General features: G+C 35.1%; 1 protein-coding gene across 1 annotated transcript in view; it reads left to right on the top strand.

The window, feature by feature from the left end:
* The first annotated feature begins 1,215 nt into the window (after positions 1 to 1,215).
* Positions 1,216 to 27,775, top strand: part of LOC111053522 — a 167,126-nt gene continuing 140,566 nt past the window's right edge. Inside the window, exon 1 of the mRNA XM_039431992.1 lies at positions 1,216 to 1,561. The gene's annotated coding sequence lies outside the window, so the exon portion shown is untranslated. The remainder of the gene's footprint in view (positions 1,562 to 27,775) is intronic.

The raw sequence follows: 27,775 nt of genomic DNA, 5'->3' as shown, positions 1-27,775 counted from the left end.
TGCTGGTCTCTTATTGGTTAGTTTGTGATTATTACTCAATTTTCTTCGACTGACAAGATAGTTATACTTTAAGCTCAGAATAAACAATCTTCTAGTATAGAAGTTTTCTCTGATAAAAGCTACAAAAGGAGCTCATATATTATCTCAGTAGAGAGTTCTTCCATTAATAACGAATTTTTGTGATACAGTGTAGATGAAGACCCATAAAAGACAATTAAGTATTGGTATTTCTATCAAATTTGACCACTCGTTTAATTGGTTCTTCAACGGCTTACTGATCATTTTTCTGAGATTTGGAAGAATGTCTAAATTTGTTACAATAATTCAAGACATTGATCGAAACTCCAATATTATTGATTTTAATCATTTGTAAAATGTTTATCACCCATACATTGAAATTGAATTAAGATTTTGACAATCATCAATTTTGAAGAACATGTACAAGTTTCAACTTATGCTAGTCGTGCCACAATGAATATACCATAATTGTATTTCCATTTGAAATTTTGAAAAGCTTTTGTACATTCTAGTTTCATTTTGAACGTTGTATTAGGAAAATTATAATCAATAACACTACTATCTTAATATATTTATTTGTAACTACATGGTATTTTGTCTACTTGATTTGTAATGTTATCTTAAATGGATTGAATTTGAATTTTCAAATATCTACACACTTCAAAGCTGTTCATTTCTGGAGAAAACAGAAATTATAGACATTCACTCACTATATTTCCATTCACAGAACTCGAATGAAATTTCGACAATGAACAATTTTGAAGAACAAATTGCCAATATTTACATACTTCAACTCTGTGCATTTTTGGAGAAACAATAACAAGGAAGTCACCAGTCATGAACAAGCTTTCTCTAGTTCAATCATACTTCTAATGTGTATTTGTTCTCCACCCCAATTAGCGTTGATTATGAAAATTACAATGAATGAAAAAATGACGTCGATTATTAAAACAGCAACGAACAAAAAAAATTGACGACGATTATCAAAAACCGAAACGGATAAAAAACTGTGCCAAGAAAATATAGGGGCTTTTCTTATAGTCCAACAACACATATGACCCAACTCAACTGGAGTTTTTGAGTAGTGTACTGGTTGAGAGAGGGGATGGATGAAGCAGAGAGGGGAAAAAATGAAGGGTGGGGAGGTTCATGGCAACCAGTTGTCTGCAGACAATCGAAAGCCAACACTTGGCCAGGTAGACTCTGGCGGTGCGTTTCGTATAAAAGAATTCAAGGTCAAAATCTGCTCGTACAACGTGTGATCGACCCTTGGTGCTCCACAACGTTTCTTCTGTGTTCAGTGAATTATTTTCTTGTGAAATTTGTCTGAAACAAAGGATTCGCAGTGAAAGTTTGTGAAGAACGTCTTCAGTGTTCTGCCAGTGACTAGATAGCCTTGATTGTTTTTTTGTTATTTTTGGAACTGTGTGTTGTTTGGTGGGAAGGAATGCTGTGAAGACCTCTCTCTTCAACTCGCAGGTAGACCTACCGCGACGCAGTGGTCAATTTGAAACCAATTTGGGATTATGACAGAATTTGAGCGGTAAGCACTAACAAAATTCACATGTTTATCAATAGTTTTACATCTTAAAAAATTTGACATCCAATTGAAATTTCTTAGCGTTTATGGATCTGGTGTTTGGGATTATGACAGATTTTGAGCTGTAATAACTGACAAAATTCACTTGTTTGGATATCTAATTGAAATCTCCTAGCGTTCCTTGAGCTGGTATCTGTGATTATGACAAATTTTTAGCGATAAGCACTGACAACATTTACCTGTTTATTTTTACTTCTCTATCCATCTTATTGAAATTTCCTAGCGTTTCTTGAGCAGATATTTGTGATTATGAAAGATTTTGAGCGATACCTAAGCACTGACAACATTTACCTGTTTATTATTACTTCTTCATCCAATTAGACATCTTATTGAAATTCCCCAGCGTTTCTTGAGCAGGCATTTGTGATTATGACAGATTTTAGCGATAAGCACAGACAACATTGACCTGTTTATTTTTACTTCTCTATCCATCTTATTGAAATTCCCTAGCGTTTCTTGAGCATGCATTTGGGATTATGACAGATTTTGAGCTGTTGACAAGATTATCTGTTAATGCTCATCAATACTTTTACTTCTAAAATATACATCGACATCCAATTATCTAGTTTTGGGAATAGCCTGTTGTTTTCTCAGACTTGTAATTAGATGGTTTATGATTATTATAATAAAGAATTCAAGCATTTCTTGAGCTGTTCAACGAAGTTGGAGATCTTAAATATAGTTAGATTTTTGAGATTATAGCTATAAGTGTGATAATGTACACTAGAATAACATGAAAATCACACAAGAATACATTCACGTCTATTGTAGGGTGGAATTTGAGACTCAAAAGAGATGTAAATTGTTATAGCAATTAATGGATCTGAATTAAAAATGTATGATTTTAAATCTCTCTCACTATCAAATCTTTAATTTGTCATGAACGAGTAATGTTCTCGGGTATTTTTCCATCAAAGTTTTGAGAAATATGATATTGATATTAGCATAAGATACTTCTGAAAAAATGATAATTTATTGGTTCCGGTTCCAAGTTTCTAAGATCTGTAATATTGTCAGAGCGAATGTTATTCCTTGATGAATCCCACTATCTCTCTTCTTGATGGAGGACTATCTCTCTTCTTCAATCTTACAGTATATTCTATCTACTGTATCAATTCTACTGTATCATAGGTTTCAATTTGCAGATAGATTAATCGTTATCATCCACAATTTTACAATCAAGAATGATTCTCAGATGATGTTCGTTACATGATTTGCATACGGATTCGCATGAAAGTTCATATCAATTAACCAGGTGATAATGATGTCTATTCACTTTACATGGAGGTTGTTGATAATCGATGAATAACAATTCTATTATTCATGAAAAATAATACTGATGATAATGTTAAGAAGAGTGAATAATACTGCACCAGTTCCAATCGAATCTGATACTGATAATGCAGTATATTGTAACACTATCAGCTTAAAATTTTCAATACTACATAAATAATAAATTGGAAAGTTGTGAAGTTGATCGATTTAAATTATGATAACTTAGCTTTGTAAAGGGGAATTAGAATGAACGTATACAACGAGAGATAAGTTAGCTATTTTAAACTTTCCTCATTTCTGTAGTTAAGTTATAAGAATGGGCGAAAAATTTGACGATAATTTAAGTTACTTTTTAACGCTCAAACAAATTTCTCCCCGGTATCATATCGTATACGGTATACGGTACGTGGTTACCATAAACTTTTGCATCTTATTGCCACGTTTCTCGAGATGGAAAACTTCAATACGGTAGCGGAAAAGCATCACCGACAAGTTTTCATGGAAAATAAACTTGGAAAGCCATGAAAACTCCTGCAAACGATGATAGCCGAGCCTTGACGTCGAGCTAAGAGCGGTCTGATAAAAAATTCAAACGTGGTGGTTGAAAACGTTCCGTTGCCTGTGTAGTCGAAAAGTCTTTCCGAGAGGGAGTGAGAGAGAAGTCATGAGTTGAAAAGAGACGGAAGGTGTCTGGAGCAGACGTATGTAGATTGTACAATTTAACTGTAACCCCGTGCATGTGTAAACCGGCCTGAACCTGTTCCGAAGTCTCGAAAGGGTGCTTGAGAGCAGACTGTGTATGGATACCGGCGCGTCTTTTAAAGTATTGCAATTAAAAAGCCGGACACAATAAGTTCGACTCTCTACAGTGAGATACTTCACTCTCAAAAGGTATTACCCTCCTTCTTACTCAATCTGTCTCACTCACACACACTCTATCTCACTCTTTCTTTAGAGCGGGGTGTGAGCAACGCTCTGTTCTAGATTAATTGATTGTCGGACACCTTATTCTTCTTCCATAGAACTCGAGCGTTGAAGATTAATGAATTCTGCAATTTGCCTCTTTTGTCAGCGCGACTTTCAAGTAGGACGAAAACCGCAGCTCTGTATTAGAGACCTCTTAACATTGTGGAGGACTGTCTCTCTTCTTCTACCTTACAGTATCTTCTGTATCTACAGTATTACCTCTCTTTGTCTGCTCTAAAAGGTGGCATTAAATGAGCTGTCTTGCAGAAACTCGATAATATGTTCATGTCACCGACCTTTGTTGTCGTTACAATAGGTTCTTTAATGTAGTTGGGTGATTTCGATTTGTCAACTCTTCAAGTCTGATATAGACTGTAGTAGCCTAAAGTACATCTTCATGATATTTCGTATTTTCCTCAAAGATCAAGAACATGATCTTTGAACAATCAAAGTAAGCTAAACTAAGTAAACAAAGTAAGTCTAATATAGACTATAGTAGCCTAGAGTACATCTTCATGATATTTCGTATTTTCCTCAAAGATCAATAACATGATCTTTGAACAATGATCTTTGATCAATTAACAAGTTCATTGAGAGATTTTTCCATTTTCAATCCGAGAAAAGCTAGTTATAATCAGTTCTAAACTGTAGTATTAGTACAAGCATAATATAGAAACACTTGAAAACCCATATAATTTGATTGTATGGTATGAAATGTTGTGATATTTCTCCATAATTGAAAGAATAAGATGTTGATATTGTCTTACTTTAATTAAAGTGGTATTGACAATATTAACATCTTATTCTTTCAATTATGGAGAAATAACACAACATCTCAAGTTGAAAGAATAAGATTAAACTTTAATCAAAGTTTGGAAACCCACTGAGAGATAATTGAGTTTGAGGCCCGGTTGCACAAAAGCCGGTTAAATTTCAACCGTGATTAATTTCACGAGAACCAATCAGAGAAGGCGTTTTTGAAAAGACGGCTACTCTCATTGGTTTTCGTGGAATTAATCACGGTTAAAATTTAACCGGCTTTTGTGCATCCGGCACCTAGTCTATGAAGAGGGAGAATTGAAAGGATGGAGATTAATGATGGATCCTTTTTTCGATAGAATCCCAAATAAACTACAAAATCTATGAAAGATGGAACATGAATAATTATTATAATTGCACAAATCTAGTTTGTTCTCGCTGCATCAATCATGTGTTGTTCATCAGCGAACTATGGACATGTGTGAATTATCAGGAAATGATAAACATTATAAAAATGATAAGTTTAAATGGAAACGATAAGTGAGAAAATTAAAAAAATTATATCAGTTTAACCTAGAATAACTAAGTAAGGGTCAAATGCTAATACTACGTTTAACGCTAAACCACGATTACTCGTAGATATCGTTGTATTTATCTTAATGTGTTTCATACGGGGTTTAAACGAACAGCTGACATTTCTCTGTTCAAACCGAGTGAAGTGCATACGGGCCTAAGTTGAAGTAATCCTATACTATTAAACGAGCAACTTCTGTTTTATGTTCATATGTTTAGATGTTTGGATGTTTAGATGTTTAGATGTTTGGATGTTTAGATGCTTATATGTTTATATGTTTGTATTTCACCAGATATCGAAAACGACTCTAACGATTCTCACAAAATTCAGAACATAGTAGGTTTATAATTTAGAGATTTGATTGCACTAGGCCTCATCCCTGGGAAAACTCGCTGAAGGACATTCAAAGGATAATTATTATTCATCCTTGGAAAAACAGCTGATAATAATTATTTCGTCGTCTGTTGGTGATGGAAGTGAGTGAGCGAGTTCATGTGTGTGGGACTGTGTCAAAATTATGACTCAGCTGTTGAACTTTTGTAATCATTCAATCAGGTACTTAGTGCCGGTTGCAAAAAGCCGGGTTATTTTCAATCCTGATTAATTCCAGTAGATCCATCTTTTTGAAATGGTCTTCTCTAATTTGGTTCACGTGAAGTTAATCAGGATTAAAATTCAACCGGCTTTTGTGCAACTGTGCCTTTGTGAGGGAAATTTTTACATTCCCCTGGGAATTAATCTCAATTTACTGTGATTAGATAGAACATTTTTGTATGAATGTTATTATAATTTCTTCTTTCGTAATAAATTTGTTATGCTTTTGTTCTCCAGAGCGAAGCTCGGTCCCCGATATTAAATCTTATTTCTGTAGTCTGTTTCCTCACTGCAGAAGGTGCAGAACATTACTAATTTCACAGCAATATTACGAAACAAACTAGAATTGAAAAGAAACTCATTCGGTCCCCATGAAACGTCATTCTATCGCGTGTCAAATTCCGCCTTACATTCTGTATCCCCAGTAAATCGAAACCAAGATCGTATCAGGGTCTGGAGAGAAGTTTTTCAATCAGCATCTGATCCGAAACCCGCAGTTGTGCAATATCACGGGGAAATATAGAATGGGGATAAGTATTACAACTGTACAGGTCTCTGGTGCTCCAGCTTGTCCATATGTTTCTAGTTTTTCGATCAAGATAAACTTTGACCGTTGGCAATAAGAGCCGGACCATTACATTCGCATTTACATTTATAATATACGTACGAGACGACAGTGTGTGTACGCAGACGCACACACACGCACCTATATCAAAACACACACACTCACACAACAACGAAAATATTCTGACCGCAGATGGAACTCCCACTTCATACTTCCTACTTAGTCATGTAGGAAGTGGACTGGGCCTCACATTAAATGGTTCAACCCCTGTCGTATGTATAGCTTATAGGGGGAACTGCTTTTGAGTAGCTTTGAATCAAGTTGATCTTTTGTAAAATTGTGAAAACAGTTTGTTTTGAAATTACTCAATTTGATCAATAATTGGAGAAGAGAGGGTGAGGAACTAGTTATTTGTGCAACTAGTGCGCAAAGTGACAGTTTGCTGCACCGAAAGAAATGTTTACGCACGAGCCGTAGGCGAGGGCGGGATGGTTTCTTGAGTGCAGCAGAGGAACTTTGCGCACGTATTTCACATTAAATTTTTCCTGCAGTTAACATTGAATATGAAAAGTGGGTAATTATGGGTAAAATTCCCTGAAATCCATCAAATGTTTTTCTGTGTAATTTTATTATCAATAAAAACCTCAATTTATTTAAAATTGAATAATAATGTAGTAGTAAATGAATGAAGGGGCGGCTGTGTGCTGAATGTGGTGGCTGTCGCTGTCCTCGTTGTCCTTAATATTATTATAACGTGCACCACAGTCACTGTTACCAACTTAATTTTGATTTTACTGCACTGGTGCTCCATATAACCTACTAACTATTTTAGCAGTGAGGGTTACAAAATTTAGAGAGGGTTACACAAAGTCCGAAATAGGTTAAGTCTTGTAGTTCTTAAATTCACAAAATCAACATATTCACATATTAAAGATAATTATACATGATTAACTAGAAATTTTATAATTATAACTAAAATAGGAAATATTCACATATTAAAAATATAATTAACAAGAATTTTTTCAAATTTAAATCAGCATTTCTAACAAATAACATCAATGTTCCCATCCAATCAAAGTTTACAGTTTGAAGTAAAACTTACTGCAAAAGCTACAGCCCAAATCCACGCTTTCCATACGGTAATCCATTGGTGATTTTTGTGCAGTCGTACAATACTCGCACAGGGGTTTAGTCATTTTCAGCCTCTTATCCCTCCTTACAGCTGGTTGTGCTGTGTGATCTCTTTGTTCCATCAAGGCTATTGTGCAAGAAGGTCGACCAAGGCCTTGTTCCCATTGTCTTGAGATTTTCGACTGCTGTCTGCAAGGAGCTTTTCGTGGTTCCAGCCTTTTCTGGCGTTACAAATCCCCCTTAATTTATGCTCGGTTGGATTCCAGGTGATGGCATTATAGTCTTTCACGGCGTTGCTCTGTTTTCGGGATTTTCGCCCCAGTTTTACCTTCACACCAAAGCATACGTTGTTAATCTACTTTCTCACATGGTGAGATGCCAGGTTGCTTTCATTTGTCATAAATTTTTGAATTCTGTAAATTATTGTATGTAAAAATGTATAATAAATAAATTCATATAATTTATTGCTTAAAAACGGTGTCTTTTCATAGTCTTTCCATTTTCTCGATTTTTAACTATTAGTTCTGTGAACAGTAGACCTCACTCAGTATTCTCATCCACAAGTACCTGATTGAAACTATAGACCTTATGGAAATACAGCAATAGACTGGCTTCTCCACACATCTGTGTAATCACTTGTCAGCTGATTTATGATAAATAATTCTATAGTCTGATTTATCTAATATTGGCTTATGAAGGAGGCTCCTTTTGCCTTTTTATCATCCTTGAAATGCAAGATTTCCAAAATCTTGTATATACGTCGACGAGCAATTTAAAAAGGAACATACCTGTCAAATCTCATGAAAATCTATTACCGCGTTTCGCCGTAAATGCGCAACATATAAACATTTAAACATTAAGAGAAATGCCAAACCGTCGACTTGAATCTTAGACCTCACTTCGTTCGGTCAATTAGATGAAAACAAAATCAAAATTATGAATGAAAAACATAAATTTGACAAACATGTTGACAATAAGAAAATTAATCTCTAATTTCTCTAGAAATATGTTCAATGTCCAATTTGAAAATGTGAGTGATATTGATTTGAAACTTAATGGGAAAACTGCTGAATATGATTTTTAAATGAACGGTTTAGTACGCGTAATGCTACATAATTTTAATCCATTCAAGAACAGGTTTGATCTAAGAATAAGTTGAACGCTTATTGATATTCCATACAATAATTATTTTCGAAGGTTTTCGCTCTACAAATTTTGACATAAGATATCATTATTTATCCAAAGAAACGTAGAATGGAAGATAATCTTGAAGAAATCTACTATAAGTGATGTCAGTATCGTCAGATAAATTTTTGTAGATCAGTAAGACAAACTACAAAAATTACTCCTTAATTAATATTTCATGATGTTTCATCAATACACAACAAAATAATTGAGGTAAGAGATAGATGGATAAGCAGAACAATCACCAAACAATAGTATATTATTAATTCAAAACAAAATCTCCAGGGTTGAAAAAACAAGCCTCATTTTATTGTATAGTCATTCCTCAGTTCACACCTCCCATTTAGAATTATTGTTATTAGCTATTGGAAAAGGATGGCGAGCCATTCCGAATCATTGTTATTAGCTATTAGAAAAGGATAGCGAGCACATTAGATGATTGACGAGCAGTAAGGGAGGATACCTGGTTCTGTGTGTGACTCCAAATTCGATATCATTAGTTCCGCTTTCGGGAATTAGCGTTAGCAGGCCTTATCTGATTTTACGGCTCTTAATGGCACGCGATATGAGAGGCCCAGAATGCACCCAGTAGAACGGAGAGGACAGATGGGAAGGTCTTGAGGGTTTCAGGTCCCGAAGATGAAATATCTGAGATCGTTGTCTTAGTTTGCAAAGCAACATGTTCTGCGGAAAACTTCTGGTGATTACCTAAGAAATATTATGAACTTGAGCTGTTTACTATATAGTTTTATGATATGAGTAGTAGAAGAATTTAGTAGTAACACAGAGAAACAATAGCGTAAGTAGATATCCCATGGTTTAGGGTGTTTATGTCGCAACTTTTACTGTTAAACGATTACTGTTGATTATTGCCAAACTTTACTGTTTTTTTGGGGTGTATGAACGGCACAATATGTGAGACTACCAGTGTCACACAGCTTCACGGGAAAGAATCACATGAACTATCGGTTTGAGATAACAGTAAAAGTTGCGACATAAACGTCCTATACCATGGGATATCTACTTATGCTATTGTTTCTCTATGGTAGTAGTGGTAGAAGTAGAAAAATAGTTTATAGTAGAGAAAAGTTGGTAGATAAGAGCAGAAGAGTTAGTAGAAGATTCTGTTGTAAAGAGTGGGAATTTTCGAAGTATTTTCTCCAATATTTCTGAAATTCCAATAGTTCTTAGATCCAAGTTGAAATTCGAAAACTTTTTCTCTTGAAAACAGTGGGAAGAATACACTTGAAAAATTGAAGATTTGAAAATTTAGTTGGACATGGACATTGAAAATTTCGTAGCTTTACAAGAAATTATCACAAGAAACAAAGCATTTAGAAGAGCTTGTAAATGTTTTTCATAGACTGTTGGATCTAACAAATTGGAACATATGTTGGAGGGATTTGGTTTGGAAATACTATATATTTTAAATATAAAGAGAAATAAAAATCTCAGTACCCTTTTTGAATTATTTTATCACAACATGTTTCAACATTGATGCCATTTTCAAGATCCCCTGATATCAAAAAATAAAATTAGTGACCAATCAATAAAATATTCTATTATCCAAAGAATTTCATCTTATTTATTAATTTTCTCTATCGTCATTAATAGTATAAATGGAATATATATTAATACCCCCCTAACGTTTAGTGATATGAAGTAAATAAATGAATACTGCTGGAAGAATCTTTTTTTGATCATATGTATTACAAGTAGCCCTATACAGAAAAGAGACTATATATTTTATATGTTTATCGCTGTATTCATCTTGCAATGTGAATTTTTTCAACAAAGCAATTACAAATCATGATATAGGACTGGGAAATGTGTTATTTGAGTTCCACTCATTGGTAATATAGCCAGCTATCAAGAATTCAAATGTCAATAGCAATCTATAATATAAGGGTCACTTTCTCCAGAAAAGTTTATTTATTTTATTTATTTATGGAGACAACAGGTAACCCCTAATGTGTCTCCTTCACAAATACAACAATACAATATTATTATACAATGAGCAATGTAACTTACAATTGCAATAATGTTGAAAGAAAAAGAAAACTATAGAAATACAAGAGAAGGAAAAAATAGATGTATACAAGAAAATTATCATAAAACGGAATATAGAAATGAAAAGATTCTAAAATTAAAATAAAAATGTTACTAAGAATGGATAAAACTAACAAATGAATGTCAGAGGACTGATACCTGCCAATGAAGCAACAAAATAAGTAAGAAGTTTAGCTTGAATCATCAGCTGACTCAATTAAAACACCTTTAAATAGATGCAATAATACATTGATTAAACGGGTTCAATAGTTTAACAAACTTTGGAGAAAGAGACCCTAAGTAAGCAGAAATTCCAGAACAGATCTTAATCTCCATTAGCCTCCTAAAGAGTGCATACTGATTGCATTGTTCAATTATTGAGGTCAAACTACGTTTCCATGACCAGTAACTATGACTTATTTTCAAAATGGAAATAAACTCAAATCTTACTGGAAAGCTCAATAATAAACATTGCATTTCATTCATTGATTCATTTCAATAATAAACTCAATAATATAATAAGCTCGTAATGAACATTGCATTTCATTGGTAACTATGACTTATTTTCAAGTTGGAAATAAACTCAAATCTTGCTGGATAGCTCAATAATAAGCATCGTATTTCATTTACACAAAATAATAATTTGGTACTATCACGGTAAATTACTGCAAAGTTTTCTCTAAAAAGGTGGTCATATCACTCTACTTCTACCAACCAGGGTCATGGATAATGACTCTCATCCATTCACCACGCTGCTCTCAACAAAACCGTAAAACCATTGAAGATAGACTCACTTCATCCTGTCATCAAAGCCTGTGAATGTGACATGCATGCTTCATATTTAACCAATGCTGCAAGGGAAGAATGCGGGATAGAATCTCGCAATGCATAACCACTTTAGTGATATTCACTTTAATCTGTCAGCATAACCTGTAAATGTGACATGCATGCTTCATATTTAACCAATGCTGCAAGAGAAGAATTCGAGAGAGAATCTCGTAGTTCATTCAGCATCTCTCCAGTTCGAGACACGAACTTTTATGACCCGCTCACGGCAAGTGAACGAGTAGTGCATTCGCACAAAAAGAGCCGGGGACTTGTCTGATTCCGAGTGGACCCTTGAAACGGCAGGGTGTCAGGACTCGGTTAAACGTGACCCCCATTCAGAACCCGATTCATACTCTGCTCTAGTGTGAAATTCGTGGCATTGTTTGTGCCAAACCGCATTCAATAGTGTTGCTTTACTAGTTCGCTGTATCCTGAAGATCACTGAGGAACTACGCTCATTTAAAATACAAATTAAATTTAAACAGATCATAGCTCTTTTGACTAGAATACTACAATAGTTTTGCTTCATTATATATCCTGAAGATCACAGAGGAACTACGCCATTCAAAATACAAATTACATTTGAAACGATTGTAGTTCTTTTGACTTGAGTATGACAAGAGTGTTACTTCAATATGTATCCTGAAGATCAAAGAGGAACTACGCCATTTAAAATACAAATTACATTTGAAACGATTGTAGTTCTTTTGACTTGAGTATGACAAGAGTGTTACTTCAATATGTATTCTGAAGATCACAGATGAACTACGCCATTAAAAATACAAATTACATTTGAAACGATTGTAGCTCTTTTGACTTGAGTATGACAAGAGTGTTATTTCATTATGTATCCTGAAGATCACAGATGAACTACGCCATTTAAAATACAAATTGAATTTAAACAGATCGTAGTTCTTTTGACTAGAGTATTACAAGAGTGTTGCTTCATTATGTATCCTGAAGATCACAGAGGAACTACGCCATCTACAATAAGAATCAGCACATATTGTGTTCTGAGTTCTTTTTGGATTCACACACGTAGAATGGACAGTCGAATTCAAGCTGCAGAAATGAGGTTTCTGAGGAGTGTATTTGGCTGCACTATAGTTGATAGAATCAGAAATACTGATATAAGACAGGTTTTATCGGTTGCTCCTCTGCATGAAAGAATTATACAAAATAGACGCAAATGGTGCAGTCATTTGGGTAGAATGCTCCTTGAAGTCCAAAACTATAGACTCACAGGAAAAAAGAGATGTAGGGAGGCCAAGAAAGAGATGGGTACCGGAAAAGGTTAATTAATAAACCTAATCCCTGAAGTGAAGTTGATGATGATGAGCTATTTTTGAATAGATAATTACAAAAGTGTTGTCTACTGTTTGGATCTATCTGGAAGATCTCAGAGCGCAATTGAGAATCAAAAGAAATCGTAGCTCTCTCGACAAGAGTATTAGTACAAGAGTATTCCAAAAAAATTGCTTTACTTGTTCGATATATCCTGAAGGTCACTGAGGAACTACGCTCATCACAATGATAATTTGAACAGATCCTAGTTCTTAAGACCGGATATTTCTCTGGCCACAGCTGGATCGGTGAATACAAAACATCAAAACGCTCATTTACATTGAGAATTTGAACAGATCCTGGTTTTTGAGACCGGATATTTCACAGGTAGATCAGTGAATACTAGAGATCACAACGCTCATCTATACAAATACCGTGAAATTTTGAACAGATTCTTGTTCCTAAGACCGGAAATTCCTCTGGAAACAGGTGGATGTTTTCAAAAGGAACGTTTACACAATTTATTGATCTGCGGCACAGGTGGTTTATCACAAAGAAATGCGTGAAATTTGGACAGTTTACTCAATTCAATTGATTTTCGGTACAGATGGATCATCACAAACAGATCCGTGAAATTTCGACAGTTTGTTCAACTCAATAGATCTCCTCACAAAGGTTCAGTAACGTAAATTGGTGTGTGATTTGTATTATTGTTCGTCATTAATCAATGTTTTCTTGAACAGTTTGGACAGTGCTTCGATGTGAGAAGCTTATCGTGAAACCAACTTCAGTATCGTGGAGAAACAGTGAATATAGATGGTTAGACAGTTTGGAATATAGACAGTTTGGTATCGGTTAACAAGAGTTTCTATGATAACACACTATTGTAATTCAACCACTGGTCCATCCATACTAAACTCACGATTCAAGTGATATTGATTTTGAGATAAAACACTTTTTATAGTTGTGAGCTACAAGCTCAGCTGCTCAGAAACTCAATATTCGGTACTGATGTTTGTCATTGAAATCAAAGAGAATGGAATAGATATTCCAATTCTCTTTGTTGAAATCAATTCAATCTCGAATAGACTGGACAATGCTTGATTATGAGAAATTTTCTGTCCTCGAAGTTCACTGTCTACACATAATAGTTTTACCAATACTTTACTGTTTCGAACGCCACATTCACTCCAGCGGTCCGTAAGTTGCATCTTAAGTGCTGGATTGTATTTTTCTCAATAAGTAATATTAAATTTGGTTTGATTTAATCAAATTTTGATTCATTACTATGCAGTTCTGTATATTATAAGCTTGTTCATTTGTTTTTGATATGCATGTATCTTATATTTTCTTGTATTAAGCTTATTGAGAATAAAACTTCATTCATTCATTCCTGAAAGCTGTTAGTTCGACATTGTTGTTGAAGAATTCGAATTCAGCCCCAAATTCCACAATTATTGTGAGTTTATTAATATATTGAGTCATCTCAATCATAGTTATACTACGTTGACATGGTATATTATACAATTTATAATTTTTATGACCAGCATTGAGCTTGTAGCTACCAAACCATGAAACGTGATTCACTTCCATGCTCTCAATATTGTTGGAAGTTTATAATACTATATTATCATCCTAATATATATCGTAGGCCCTCACATAATATAATATGTACAGTCATAATTATTATGACCAGCTGAGCTTGAAGCTCACAAACTCTGAAAAGTGTTTTATCTCAAAATCAATATTAAGAATTGGATCGTGAGTTTAGTATGAATGGACGAGTGGTTGAATGACAATAGTGTGTTATCACAGAAACTCTTGACATGAAGGGTATCATCCCACAGGATCTACAATGGTCAAACTGACCAATCCTGGCCATTCACGAACCCCAAATCTGCCAGAAGCTGTGTGACATCTGTCACTGGATGCTGCTTATCTCCAAAAATGTCACCGACAAATCTAAAATCCAAATTATTCATTCGTATTGCACGCATGAATAATTATCAGTTCACGAATTCATCCCGAGGGCACGTTCGTGATTCTGACTACAAACGGATGCCACCTAATTATCATTCAAATTGTTCGCGATAGCCGGGTGGACGAATTGTAATGTAAGCGATATTCAAGTTTCCGTGTATGAAAATAACAATGCCCTGTCTGGGGCTTATGAGCGGACAAATAGCGGTTGAAAAAGGGGAAATCAACAGGTTAAAAATCAATGATGAAACTAAACAGGGTAATATCTATTGTACACGACACATCCTTGTCTGATCTCCGACGCTACCCTCGTTTTCTATTGTTGGCAAGGGTTACGCACCACTTTGTAAAGCCTGTAATACATTCAGCGTTTACCGTAATTTCACTTTCAAACGAGCCAATAATCCTTTCTGCATATAAATATTACCCGGAAGTATCGTGAAATTGATTTAGAACGGCAAATAAATCATTATAACCTCCCATTAGGGATAGGAAGAATCAGCATATTCAATAGTCAAGCATCTTAAATTTTCTCTTGTACTACTCTGAAATAGGTTGAGGTAGTAGTAAAACCTTTTACGAGACAAATTTATGTTATAGAATTGGTGTAATAAAATATGAGAAGGTTTCATTAGAGTAGAAGAAGACCTGTACGAATTGAATAGTTTGTTTTTTACACTTGAACTGATATGAAACATTAGGCATTTTTTTCAATTCAATTCAATAATTCTTTATCGTCATATACAGTGCACACGAATACATAGATAGATGCTTTTAGTCTATAGGAATAAATATCAAATTACAGAGATGTATTGAATTATCAACCTAGAATATTATTGCTAAGCCATAAAAAGTTTGCAAGTTTTGCAAAAAATTAACAAAGCTTGCAATTCTGTTATTCGAATTTCCGAGCCATCGGTTGACGGTTGCATCGCAAACATGCCCAGTATACTGTATATTATTAATATTTATTCAAAATATTTCAATTGTACGAATAAGATTCTTACAAGGAAGAATTCATCTTACCAACTACCCAATGTGAAAATCCAATTTCATACTTGATTCATAATAAGTTTGAGCTATCGTTTTGAATATCCGTTACTGCTTAGTATAGAATGATCTCATTGATTTAAATTTACAATAAGATACGATGAACCTGAACTTGTATCAATTGATTTGTACTCAATAATAATTATTATCGAACACGCGACTCATTCGCATAATCATCAACTACTCAAATTTGATATCAAACTCAAAAACATAGTTTATCTATACATTAATCTTTATCTATCTTCACGATTTCTCAAAGATTCACCTATTCAATCTGTGTTTACGATAAAAGAGAGAATAATAATAAATAGTTCAAAGGTTAGTAGCAGTTCGCATGACCATATTTGAATTACTTGGGCGAGTCGATAGAGGCCGAGACGGCCAATGAGAGTAGAGCTCAACCTTCATTGGTCAACATCTATTGGCCAATGGTAGGGCTTCATACCTTCACTCGTACTATTTATTCTACTGCTCAATGTTCAAACTTTCGGCTGACCAAAATAGAATCGTTTCATCGTAACACGAATTGCTTTGATAAATATTAATGGTCTCAACAATATCAAATCGTTCGCATTAAAAATTCTAATAAAATATTCGCATCAAATATTCTAATGTTCTAATAAAATTGAATAACTGAGCGAAGGAATCCCAACAATACATTTTCAACACAGATTCTCTCAGTCTAATATTATTAGTTAACTGAAATAGTTTCAGTTGTTTCTCAAATTGTTTTAATAAATTACTGGCTTTGACAATATCAAATCGTTTTCGTTCAATAATAAAGAGTCTAATAAAATTGTTTAAGGAAACTATTTATTTATTCATAATTTTTACAAAGTAGCACTGTTTTCAACAATAAAATTTCAACACCAACTCATATTCTTCCAGACTTATTTATCCATTCATTAAGAGAACCGCAACTCATGACATTATAATATATAATCACAATAATATTATATGATCGGGTTGAGACAACAGTCTTTTGAACCCAAACTTTAAGATTGAACCCAAAACTTTCTCTATTCCAAATTTTCATCGATAAAAAGTATTAGTTGAATTTCTAGTCGGGAAGTCCTTAGGAGGACAGTTGGGTTTATTATTAATTTTTGCATATCACGAAACGTAGAGTTGTGTGGTGTATGGTCAGGAGAACAATCGTTTGTCTGACCGCCAGTAGGCGTTAGCTCATTCAGTGTTATCCAGGGTCCGCCACAAGAAGGCGAAGTAACATTATTTGTGTTCCACCTTTCTTTTATAACTTGTGACTAAAATGACTTCATTGTTTATATGTGTGACTTGGGTTAGATAACATAAAAAATTGTGTCGTAGCGCAATACGCTGAATAGATAAATTAGTGGAATTATACATAAACTTTCTCAATTAAATAATTCAGTCATTCATTATCGATTTCACTTGAAGATTAGTGTAAATTATTTTATATTCCTATTTATTCAAATGAGGTTGTTGCACCGTCTTGAGACACAAGCGGTTTCTATGTTGTATTCATCCACAAGTGCTGAAATCATTTAGAAACACTCTTGATTGGATAATTCAGCCATTTATTATCGTTTCTCCTCAAAAATTGGTAGGCTATATTTGTTTTTCATCAATACAAATGAGGTTGTTGCCATGTCTTGACACAAGCTGTTTGTATGTTCTATTCATCCAGAAGGACTAAAATCATTTATAAACAATCTTGATTGGATAATTCAGTCATTCCTCATAGATTTTACTTGAAAATTTGTATATATTTTTTATTAATTCAAATGAGGTTGTTGCATCGTCTTGAGACACAAGCAGTTTGTATTTTCTATTCATCCACAAGGGCTGAAATTATTTAGAAACATTCTTGATTGGATAATTCAGTCATTTATTATCGTTTCACCTCAAAAATTGGTAGGTTACCTATATTTAATTTTCATCAATTCAAATGAGGTTGTTGCACTGTCTTGAGACACGAGGGGTTTCTATGTTCTATTCATCCACAAGGACAAGACGTTGTACAGCCTACTCTGACATAAACTATCTGCGAAGGTTGTACTGAACAAGAGTCAAAGAAGTTGGTAGCACATCCCAAGACGTTCTTCTAGTAAAATAAAGTCTAGTCCTGTAAGTAGAAGAAGGCATCACCTGCGTTCAGCTGCGATAAAATCTCCAACAGCTGTCTCTACGTTTGCCCCTATATTCTCCTCCTTAGTCAAGTAACTAAACTAAGATTCAGCTCAAACTGTCAGCTCTATTAGAATGTGGAACATCGATGCTATTTTCAAGGAATGCTGACTGCTCGACAGGAATTCACTAAAGAAAAAAATATACTTTTGCCCTGAGCACTGTCCAAAAATGAACTGAATTCAACAGCTTTAGAGAGTTTTTTGTAGAACATTATTTATTCCACAGGACAACTATTCAACACAATTTGTATCCAACTTATCCTGAATTATTGTCAAGGGGGAACTGGAATACACAAAATAGAGAATAATAGAATCGTGGTTTTTAAGCCTCGGTCCATCTCCTCCACACCACTCGGTCCTCCCACATATTCCTCATTTCCTGCCATCGCTTTCCCCTTGCCATACCCAGTCTCTCCATATATTCCTTATAGCCCACTCTAGGTCTGCCTCTGGGCCTTCTCCCTTCAGGTTTGGCCTCGAAAAATTTCTTAATTTGGCTTTCCTCCCCTGCTCTTCCTGCGTGCCCTAGCCATCTGAGCTGTTTTTCCTCTATTTTATCTCTTGCAGGCTTCACTCCCAGCTCCCCTCTGACTGTCTCATTCCGTACTCGGTCCCTCCTACTCTTGCCTACAATTCTCCTCAGGTACCTCATCTCTGCCGCTGTTACCCTGCTCATATGCTTGTCCAGTGATACCCAACTTTCCGATCCATACATCATTGTGGGCAGAAACACAGTTTTAAAAATTTGCAATTTTGTGCGTTTACCTACTTCTCTCTTGCCCACAATGGAATTACATATTGAGTAGTACACCTGGTTTGCTTTTTTGACCCGATTGAGTACCTCTTGGTCTATACGCCCATTCCTGTCTATAATTACTCCTAGGTATTCATATTCACCCACTTGATTCATTTTCTCATCCTCATTGCACCAGATCTCAAACTCTTGCATTTCATTCTTTCCAACATGCATTACCTTGCTCTTATTCGCGTTCAGAGTCATGCCTTTCCTCTCCAGTTCCTCCTTCCATTCTATTATGGCGCTTTGGAGTTTCTCTATGGTGTCTTCTATGAGCACTATATCATCAGCATAGAGTAAGGCCTGAGCTCTGACCGGTCGCAGTCTCCAATATCCAACTGTTGCTCTTTGGGTCCGTCTTTTACATATTTTATGAACCTCATCCATGCAGTTTATAAACAATAATGGGCTTAGACTATCTCCCTGTTTTATACCTTTCATAATGTCAAATTGATCAGACATTACACCATTCAGTCTAACCATTCCTTTTGGCTCATTATAAACACTCTTTATTGCTTTGATTAATTTATTTGGGACCTGTTTTGCGTGTAGAGCTTCCCATATCTCATTTCTGGGCACCGAGTCGAACGCAGCTTTCAAATCCAGAAAAGCAAGGTAGAGTTCTCGTCCTCTATCTAAGCTTTTTTCCATTATCATTCTCAGGCAGAAAATCTGGTCATGAGTCTGCCGATTCGGCCTAAATGCAGCTTGCTCTTCTTCAATCTCATGTTCTAGAATTAGTCTTAGTCTACGTTCCAGAATTCGGGTATACAACTTATACACAGTGCCGCTCAAACATATTGGCCTGTAGTTGGCGCAATCATATTGGCTTCCTTTTTTATGTATGGGTATAATTATGTTGATTTCCCACTCCTTAGGTATTTTACCACTTTCCCAAATGAGGCTGAAAAGTTTTCTTAGAGCTTGGTTTACGACTTCTTTGCCATATATAATATACTCTGGTACTATGTTATCAAATCCAGCAGCTTTGCCTTTCCTCATTCTCTTGACTGCAGCTCTTACCTCTTCCATTTGTATATCACCAACCACTTCTTCTCTCTGATTCTCTACAACCTGGACCTCATCTCGTCTCCCTTCTCTCTCGTTATCCTGCTCAGCAGCAAATTTTTCTTCATAGTATCTTCGCCAGGCCTCTAGAACATCTTTTTGCTCAGACACTAGTATCCCATCTCCATTCCGTATACTTCGCACCTCCTTAACTCTTCTACCTCTCAGCCCCTTTACCATTTTCCAGAATATCTTGTTATCTTTATTGTATTTCTCTTCCAGATTCTGTCCAAATTCTTCCCAGGTCTTGGCTTTTGCTTCCCGCACCTCTTTCTTAACTTGACGTCTATACTGAATGTAGATTGCCCTATCCTCTTCGCTTCCGCTGGCCAGATACTTTCTCCATGCATCTTTCTTCTTTTTGACCAATTCCTTCACATGATCATTCCACCATTTTGTTCTTTTGTGTTTTGTATTAACAATCTTCCTTCCACAGGATACCTCTGCAGCTCTCAGTAATCTGTTTTTAATCTCTTCCCATAGAGCGTCCAGGTCTCTAATGTCTTCAGGTAATGTCCTAAATTCTTCCTCAATGTTTTGGTGATATAGTTCTTGAACTTGCGGACTCTCCAATTTTTGTACGTGCACTCTACTGTACCTTTTTTCCCGTTCTTTCACCGGTACCTTCATTCGCAAATCCATCACTACAAGCCTGTGATCTGTGTCTAGTTCCGCACCTCTAATAACTTTGACATCAGTCACTCTCCTTCTCATCTCTGCGCTATACATGAAATAATCTATTATACTCTTAGCTGCTCTTCCTTCCGCCTCAAATGTAATTTGGTGAATCCGTTTATGATTAAACCATGTGTTACCGATGAGTAAGTTATTGTCTACGCCGAATTCCAGTAATCTCTCTCCATTACTATTTTTAATCTGTTCTCCTGCATAAGGCCCCATTACTCCGTGTGAATGTTCGCAGTCGTTTCCAATTCGTGCATTCATATCTCCACCAACTATTACCTGTCTTCCTCGACTACACACTCCTTCCAAAACTGCATTCAAAGATAGGTAGAACTCCTCTTTATCCTGTACATTCGAGTCTTCTGTAGGAGCATACACCTGCACATATGTTACTATATTTCTTCCTGGTCATTTAATAGAAAGTTCAAACTGAGAAAGTTGATCTGATACTGGAAGAAAATTATCTGAATCTAGGAACATCTGTAAATATATTTCTTCCTGGACATCTAATAGGAGTTCAAACTGAGAAAGTTAGTCTGATACTGAAAGAAAATTATCTGAATCTAGGAACATCTGTAAATATATTTCTCCCTAGACATCTAATAGAGGTTAAACTGGAAACGTTAGTCTGTAACTGGAAAAATGATTTGAATCTTTATTTGTTTAATAAATCTGGAATGTCTGTGACTGTAGAAGTCTTGAAAGAAGTTGGAACTGGAAAAGTTCAATCCTGTAGTGAAATTATTCAAATACAAAAATATGGACCCCCTCATTATAATACTTGAGTGAAAGTATAATGCTTCTATACCACAATAGAAATATTTGTTTCTGTTTATCCCCTGACTTATTGTGATGTTCGAACTAAAATGAACGTCTGTAACTGAAGAAGTCTTGAAACTAAAAAAGTTTAATTCTGTAGTAAAATCTTTCAAAAATTTGAATTCACTCATTATAATCTTCGAGTAAAAGTATAATGCTTCAATCCCACAATATAAATATATGTTTTCCATTATCCTGAATCATTGTGAAGGTCGATGTAAAATGAAGAAAAACTGTGAAGTTCCTTCGAAGTCTTCTCATTAGGCTAGAGGCACAAATAAAATCAAGCCTGCTCTAAATTTCTGTGGCTCATCATTTTTCCGCAAGTACCTCTCTCCGAAGCTATTGTATTTTGCACGTTTGGTAGTGGGGAAAGCCACTTCAAATGCTGAGTATTAGGGCGAACTTGATTACTCTGTCTTTATTTATTTAGGTCAAGTAGTATCTATCAAAATTGGCCTGTATTTCGAAATATATCGATCTGGAAAACCTTCTCAATTAACAAATTCACAGTTGATATCATCTTATTATTCTTCTATTTTGCCATAATATGATAATTATTATGAGCTAATACTTCTGAAAGTCACGGTATTACATTCAATGTATCTATGATTAATTAAATGAGAGAATTACACTCAAAAAACTATTTCCTTCATCAAGGCTTGACCTAGAAATTCCATTTTTGGGGCTCATTTTTTGGGGAAAGTGGTTCCCTATCTTCTTCTATATATAAAAGCGAAATGGCACTCACTCACTGACTGACTGACTGACTGACTGACTCACTCACTCACTCACTCGCAGAACTAAAAATGTACCGGATCAAAAACGTTCAAATTTGGTAGGTATGTTCAGTTGGCCCTTTAGAGGCGCACTAAGAAATCTTTTGGCAATATTTTAACTCTAAGGGTGGTATTCAAGGGTTTAAAGTTCGGCTTTTAGCATGTATATTCTTCTTATTCTCTTAATTACCATTGAAAAATGTCCATACCTTATGTTAATATAGAAAAATAGAGAGAGTACCTCTTCGAAACAGTAAAGTTGTTAACTGGTAACTAAATTGATAATTTTGTTGGGTTGGCACCAAGTTGAGGATTGAAATGCATTTATCGCGGAAAAATTGATTGGGCACTGCTACTTCAATCAGACCTATTCCTGGGGATATTATATTACTAGCCGTCAGGCTCGCTTCGCTCGCCATATCCGTTTAGCCAGACGTTTAGTCTGGACCCCCGACTGGATCGTCCTAACATATGATAAAAATGCTCAAATGAAAAATGCAGGCGAGCGAAGCGAGCCTGCTGATATTATTCTTGGACAATCCAGTCAGGGGCTCCGCCCCCAGATGGATATGGCGAGCGAAGCGAGCCTGACGGCTAGTCTTGTATAATAGCTTCGTTATTGCAGTGTATATCGTATAGTCTATTGATCCATTTTGTAATCTATGAGGAATAGGTAAATGGAATAAAATAATAAAGATACTTTGTATCATATATTCTGGAGTTCTCCCTCTCAAATAGGTACGATAAAAAAGAAATTCGAGATTCTTATTCCTGAAAAAATCAATAAATAACAATAACTGGGGAGATTTCCTACACTTTGTTATTCTCACGCCTAGATCAACGCACAAAAAAATATAATACAAACCTATTTAAAGATAATAATGCGAAGATTTGTGGTTAGTTTTTCAAACACAAGTGATTTCTCTGCAGTTTTATATTCTTCAATTCTCAAGAAGATATTCTACCTCTCTACTACTTACTACTGAATTACTACTACTTTTATGATATTCTACTAACTTTTTTCACAACACCATGATTGTTAGGGAGGAACATACAGCACGTATCTGTCCAATAATGAGGGTGTCCCGTATATTTTCGACGACTGACAGATGTTGAAAAAATCCCATTCACCTCCAATATGAGAGCTCCCAGTTTTGTGACTTTTATGACATTTCAGACAGAATGCCTGACCGTTTGGTGTACCGCATCCAATCTGTGACGGTTTTTGCAATATCCCCTTCCCGTCTGCAAACATCTCTCATTAGCAACGATTGTACCTCTCGAAAAGTATCTCCAATTTTATGACTGTCTATCTCTCTCCTTTATGAATCATTTCACCTACGCTCTCAATTCGACATGAATCTCTGCATAAATATGTGATTTTGGGACTCATTTTTGTGCTGATGATTCACAATTCAGATGGGGACTTATCAATAATGGGACCGCCCCTATCAATTAGGAGTGGGCTGGTTCATGCATATCCAATTCTATGGCTTAACTTCCAGCGGTGCGGTAAATGTACTGGAACGAAATCCTTGTAATAGTGCGCACTAACGAGGTTGTTGATGATGTCCAGAATGATAGTTGAGAACAAATCTGCATGCACTTGAATGAAAACGAATGACCTGAATTTGAATAGCTTACTCAATGATGAGAGCTCCCCCATTCTTGTTATTTATGGGGTCCAGTAGGTTCATTAAGAGTTAGAAATTTTGTAGTACAGTAGTAGACATGCGTACGTATATCGTTCACCTACGTTCCAGTGAGTGCAAGAGTTTGTTTGTGTTCAAGTGTGATGGACTGATTTCTAAATTGGAACTAATGACAAAATTACTATCAAACTGGAATTTTAAGCATGTTTGAAGATAAAACCTGAATTTCTCCAATCTACAATGTACAATAAAAATCTACAAAGAAAATAAAAATCTCAGTACCCTTTTTTAAAAATATTTTATCACAACAATGTAAAATTTTCCTTCACTTTTAATACCTTGTACAGCACCTTCATAAAAGAAACAAGTTGATCATGGCGAATCACATCAACACAGAGCGAGTATTGTATTTCAAATCATACATACATTTTGCATTTCATAAATTTGAAGTAATTATTGGTATTTATTAAACTCAATTAGAATACGTAGAATGGATAAAAATACAGAGAAACTAATTTCATGTGCCCCTCTATCTTATATTGAATTCATTTTTTCTTGAAGATCTGTATACAATTTTGAGGGATCACATTCTATTTGTAGGAGAGTCTTGAGGGTAATATCATAGAGAAACAATAGCGTAAGTAGATATGCCATGGTATAGGGCGTTTATGTCGCAACTTTTACTGTTATCCCAAGATGATTACTGTCGATTATTGTTGATTTTTACTGTTTTGACCGGGTAAGAGTGTATGAACGGCACAATATGAGATACTACCAGCGTCATAAAACTTCACGGGAAAGAACTATGTGGGCTATCGGCTTGAGATAACAGTAAAAGTAAAGTAAAGAGATAACACGCCCTATGCCATGGGATATCTACTTATGCTATTGTTTCTCTATGGTAATATTCAGTGCTTGGATTGTGATTGAGTTTAAATATGTTGATGTAATAAAGTTTACATTCAGATAATCTTCTAAAACAAGTTGAAGTCCAATACAACGTCACTACTAGTTTTACAAGTAGAACTAGCCACTTTTATATAGTTATAAAATACCTAAGAGCAGTTATTATTGTGATCTCTATAATATACAGCAGTTGACTTTGATGTCTTTAATATACAAAATAATAGAAAGATAAATGTGTAATAACAAACATTATAACACTAATCACCCACTACCAAATATACCATCACCAGTAACTACCGATATAAAATTAAAAATTAAGGTCGTAATGATGATACTATTGATAACAATATCATCTCGTTCCATCAAAATAATCTTGTCATTATCCTCAATAATATTATCCATCATGTTGCTCCAAGACTTTAAAGTGAGATGTATCATTTTCAAAAGGAACAAGCTCTCATAAGTAGTATCAGAGCGTGGAGTAACGATAGTGAGATACCGTAACCGTACTAGCAGAGAAAACTCCTATAATTAAACTCCTATAATAAAGTACTCCTATAGTAATTCTGTGGTACTAGATTAAGTAGACACTAGATATTGATTGATTGATTGAGTACTTTATTTATGTAGATTACAATATAAACTGGCGTATACACTTATATACAATAGCTTACAATAGAGCAAAATTATAGATGAATTTACATAATATAGACTTAGAAAATAATTATTGAAAGTATATGATATGAAAAAGTAATTTGTAATATAATAACAATGGATAATTATATTGTTATGCATCTACATAGATTGGCGGAGCTTTGGACATATCAATGTCCATTCTTCGGAAAGAAGAATAAGATATCTAGAAAGAAGAATAGATAAAAAGAAGATAGAAGATAGAAAGAAGAATTAAAAATATCCTCCCCACTAACTCTCTACCAAAAGACTCTCTATCTAGATAGATAGATTAATAGATACTAGAAGGTCTATACTAAGATCTGATCAGATTATCAAAAGGATCTGGCTCTCATAAGTAGTATGAGTAGTAGAGTAACGATAGTGATATACTATACTAGATAGTAGTACTAGCTATACTAGATAGTAATACTTGATTACTTTGACACAAGATACTAGAAGGTTCACTCTATGATCAGATCAGCCCAGATTCCTAGGGCTATCAAATTTCCAACTTCGCATACAATCTGCAAGCATATTATTTACACGGTTGAAACCTTGATTTTCTCAGGCGCTCAACATTGCCAACCGTGATCTAGGCACGATCTAGGAGGCAGTGAAGGTCGCTGCAGAAAAAGCGAAGGTTGTCTTCCCCAGGTCTAGGTAGACAAACGGCCGGGGGTTTGGGGGTTGCGAGGTCAAAAAGCCGTGCTTGCTACGGTCGGAGAGCAGATTTTTGGGGTGAAGAAAAATAGCTGAAGGAGGGTTCTCTTTTCGGAACTGGTTCAGTTCTGTGTTCTTCTTACCTTTCTTCTCCTTCCAACCACTGTGTTGTTCTTATTTTTCTTCTTCTTCTTCTTCATCCTCGCAACCAAGACCGGAACTAAGGTGGTGTGTTGTGCGCTCTCTTTCCAAACGGCAAAAGAGCAGAAATCTTTTCAAAAGGTTGAACTTCGTTCGACTACATAGTTCGGTATATTTTGTATGCCTCAGTTAGCTGAACAGTGTTCCCTGCAAATTTATGTCACCTAACAACGATATTTCCAAATCGAATAATCTATTTTATATGCTCCAGTTACCAGAACAGTCCCTCAAATTTATGTCATCTTTCAACGATATTCCCGAATTGGAAAATCTATTTTATATGCTCCAGTTAGCACAACAGTGTCCTTCAAATCTATGTCAGTTTACAACGATACTCTCAAATGAAAATCCCAATGCATTGATTCACCTATAACATCTACCGGACCAAGCTCTTGTCAAATGTCCAGTTACTATAATCTTAAATTTATTATAGCAATGACCCTGACCAATCGGTTGATATAATACGGATGATATTCACAATATGTGTTACCTATATGTATAGAAGAAATTCATAAATGCAGCACCCATCCATAATCTAGAATGTATTCCTACTATATGCGATCATTATAGAGAGATCAATTCCAGAAGACTGGTTACTTCTTATTTGCCGTATTTCAATTAATGTAACGATAAAACAATCTCGCAAATTAAAAATCGCTACTATTTTGGTGAAAAGTGACGACTTTTGTTTGTAAGTCATTGATTAAAATGTATAACAGGATTCTGCAATCATTCTATAAAATAACTTGGAAACTTTTAAGCATTGATTCACGACGTTGATTGAGAGATGTTAATGCATTGTCAGTTTTATTCAAATCAAGCAAGGAATAAGACTCTTTATTATGAATTATTATAGAGTTAAAACAGTTTCTGAACTGTGAGAGGCGATCTATGTAAGTTGAATTGTCGTTAGAGAAAGTTTATCACTAATTTCATCATACCATTGTCTTCCAGAATGTCATTTTCGAAATATGGAGTCAATAGTGGACAATTGTAGCTTAGGGGGAAGTAAAAAATCAGAAAAATATTCATTACCATCGAGAATACTCACCGTATTCACTTCATAAAATTATTTTGAATTTGGAATTCTCACATTGAGACGGAGCTAGCATTATAATGAACATTATAATATGATCATATATGATATTAAATTATCTAGGAGATTCGTGTGACGTCATGTCACGACGCATCGTGTCTCATTATGCGACTAGCCTTGCGATTTCCTCTATCTTGATACACCGCAGATATTATTATTGATCGAGAAATGATCAGTCATATATTTAATACCACTTGAACACGTTTCAGGAAATTTCCACATAGTACTATGGCTATTTCCATCCACCTTTATTTACAGAAGAATTCGGAAATTATAATCGAAAACCCTCGGACTGATGGGATTGGTTATAAATCAATGTCACCCGGTTGAAGTTGATGAATACGATATATGGATTGGATTGACCTGCCGGAGATAACAAAATATGGATACTATCAGACTTTTGTACAGTG

Source organism: Nilaparvata lugens, chromosome 7, assembly GCF_014356525.2.
Source record: "Nilaparvata lugens isolate BPH chromosome 7, ASM1435652v1, whole genome shotgun sequence".
NCBI classification, from domain to species: domain Eukaryota; kingdom Metazoa; phylum Arthropoda; class Insecta; order Hemiptera; family Delphacidae; genus Nilaparvata; species Nilaparvata lugens.
Note: the sequence above shows the minus strand (reverse complement) of the source record. Positions and strands in the feature narration are given on the sequence as shown.